Source organism: Drosophila innubila, assembly GCF_004354385.1.
Source record: "Drosophila innubila isolate TH190305 chromosome 3R unlocalized genomic scaffold, UK_Dinn_1.0 2_E_3R, whole genome shotgun sequence".
In the NCBI taxonomy this organism is placed as follows: Eukaryota; Metazoa; Arthropoda; class Insecta; order Diptera; family Drosophilidae; genus Drosophila; species Drosophila innubila.
The window spans coordinates 13,725,934-13,729,523 of NW_022995380.1; positions in this window are offsets into that span (position 1 = coordinate 13,725,934).

A 3,590-nucleotide genomic window follows, 5' to 3' on the forward strand; every position below is an offset into this window, starting at 1 on the left:
TAGAAACATGTTCTGAAATTATTTGATGTGACAGTAAGTTAAATAATTTTATTGACAATCAGAATAAAGCTTTTGTTTCTTTGCAGCGAAATATGATACTTTAAATATTCACATATAATTTCTTTAAGGTGATTCTTATATATATGACTTATAAAAACCCAGATATGTGTAAGAAACTGCTCTATTTAAATAATGTAAAGTATAAATTTACGTAAAATGTTTTTTTGGAAAATGAAAGTAGTCAAATTTAATAAAGCTCGAATCAGAAGAGAATAATGTGAAGTCAAGCGATTAATTTAATTAAACTGACCGATTGCATGATCTAATTTGGTTGCTTAATATGCAATGTGGCCCAATTATTCAAATATTAACATTCAGCACTTGTATGCTAGACACTCACTCAGGTTATTGAATTTATGGATTACTTGGCCAAGACAGGAGATCCATGAGTAATAATCAAAATGCACATAAATTTACATTAAACAGTTTGCAATTACTTCACCTCAAGCCACGTCAGCTGCAGTATCGAAGAAAGAGAGAGAGAGAGAGAGATTTGCAGAGATGAAGAGATGGAGAGGTAAAGTGATGTGAAGACAACATTTAAATTTGTGAACGAGTCCATCTATCTAGGAGTCAGTCAGTCTCTCAGTCTATTCAGTGACCATTTGTAGCGTGCAACAAAATAATATCAGAAATCATTCTCAGAGCATTATCAAATCGTTGCAGTCGATTTAATAATAATAATATTATATAAATGGAGAAATAGTTGAAGGAGAAAAGATGTGCCAAATATATATGGCTTTAGCCATGCAACGACTTTGATTAAATTTCTTTGAGTGTTTGGGGCACCAAATGCAATTTCATTTGCACTAATGGCGGCTGTTGCCGCCGTTTGCTGCCGCTGCTGTTGCTGTTGCTGTTGTTGCTGTTCAACTTCCGGTTCGCTTCGCTGCCAGCAACAATGCAAAACACACAGCGCAGCAGAAGCGGCGAAAAAACAGAGCGAAATGTGCAGAAAAAAAGCGATTGTTAAATTGAATTAAAACCAAAAAGAAAAAAAATAAAGAAAAAAAATGGTAAAATGCAACGCAACGCAACGCAAACATTGCTGTGAAGCATCCAACTGGCGGCCATGCGGAAGGTATGTATATCACGCTGAGGAGGAACACTCCCCACACTTCACCCCCCCTTTCGCCCACAAGTTCGGTGGTGTTAGTGCTGCAATTACACTTGCCCCACTAACGAGGTTTGTCTGAAACAAGCTGAGATTTCCCCCAGTGTCAATAACATTTGAGTATAATTATAATAATATACATTTTAAATATTGGAATATTTTACAATTTGCTATATCATTCTCAGTTGCAAACAGGTTGAAAACGTGGTAACACATTTTTTTATACATCTCTATTAATTAATATTGTACATTTGTTCGCTTTGTTTTCAAATGAAATGAAATGCAGCTGTTGTACTTTTTGTTTTCGTTTGTGGATTTAATATAGCGAAATCTGAGCATCAGTTGCAGGTTAAGCTTAAATTAAATTGCAGTGCACATAAAGGATTACAATCCAGCCTGAAGTAAATGTTGAAAGCAATTATTGAATAAATTTCAAGAGTTAAATTCACTTAATTCATAAGGGTGGCATACTGTTGAATCGCACCTCGCAGCACGACTAACCCATTAAATTTTTGCGCCTTTCGTGAGCATTTTGCCAGGAAATTTACATCCGCATTACGAAATTTCATTCAAACAGGTGCGATTCAGCGCTGCGAATTGGCCACGTACTGACTTGGCCATAAGCCGACGTCCGGCTGTCCCTTAAATAAGATTAACGATGTCTGCGGATGCGGTGACGGCGTAAGAAGCAGCAGCAGCAACAGTCACAGCCAAAGCCAAAGCAACAACTGCTTCAGCAGCAATAAGGCGAAATGAGATTGAGACGACGACAGCTACAGCGACAACGACAACAACAACGACAAGGCTTGTCAACGGATGCGACCACGCCCACATCGTATGAGCCGTGCCTTTCATTTCGAGTGACATTCACGTCAACAATTCAACAAACAATTGGCAAATGTGGCCATAAAACCATGACAGTTGCGACTGTTGCTGCCATTTTGCCTACCACTCAACGTTCCCCTTCCACTCTCTGTCTGTCTGACTCTCTGTCTGTCTCTGTGCTTGTTGCCATTTTCTGTTGCTTTCCAATGCACAAAGCGGAAACGGATGCGGATCCGGAAATACATGTATGCGTACTGTTGCTGTTGCTGTTGCTGCAACTGGCTGTTGCTGTTGCTGTTGCTTTCGGCCACACACAGGCGACAGACGACAGGCGGCGTCATCGTCAGCGCCATTGCCGCCGGCTCAGCTATAAGCCAACATGTCGCCAACAGACTAAGCCCACACTGAGGCCGCACATTTTGCCGGTTTAAGCCTTCAGTCAATTGCATTCAAATAAACGGCTCACCAACTCACCAACTTTCCACTTTAGAAAGAGACTTGGGAATAATGCCGAAAAACTACAGCTAAGAGCGAGATAGACAGAGTGAGAAAGACAGGGAGCACTTGCAAGCAGTGAAAATGCGCTTTGGCCCAATTTACATAGAAATAGAAATACTGGATACATATCGTACTCGTAGATGCGAAGCTCTCACTAAAGCTGCAACTTCAACTCTGGAATGCTCAATTTCATCCATGGCCAGTTGGCTGGCAGCGTGGGGCAACATTTCATGTAGCACTTTATGGATGGATAGGGAGCAAACTGCTTTTAAACTTTAAACAACGTTTATATTATCTCGCACTCTGTTCATGTGAGGGAGCGAAAGATGGTTGCAATGCCATGGCGCCTTCTCCATCCTTCAATCCCAGTCGCCAACATTTTTTTAGTCAGCGCATACATACATATAAAAAAGTTGCGTAAATATGCCAGCCAGCAATACAAACAACAACAACCACAACAACTACAAAAAAAAAGCAACCACAACAACAAAAGAGTCGCTTTGCTGGCGCCGCTTTAAACTCATATATATGTTTATCTTTAGTGCGGTGGTGTGTCTGCATGTACAATGTACATAAGTATGTAATACAGTTTCAGTTTCATAACTAAAAAACCATAAAACAAAATTGTGTACACAGACCAAACCAGCCAGCTCAATGCCACCGCACACCCCTGTCCCAAAGCTTCGGTCCCATCCTGTTACGGATATGAGAATAATAAGCATACAACATATCATGTACTAACTACATTTTAGTCTGCATGTGTGCGTGTGGGTGTACATGGACTTACAGTAGAGATTAGCTTGGTGAAAATTAGCTAAAAAGTAACTCTAAAATGCATAAGAAAAGCAAATCTATCTACATATATTCCTAAAATGGTTTACTATTTACAAATATATAAAACATAATATAAAACAAAATAAAAATAAAACTATTGCAATTTTAATAATAGTATATTACAATACACAAATTTAAAATTATATTTTAAAAATAAATAAACAAAATAAATTAAAGGCTGAACAGCAAGTTAATAAGTGTTAAAAGTTTATCTACAAAGATTTATTGTGACTAGTGCATTAATTTATGATGAAATTCT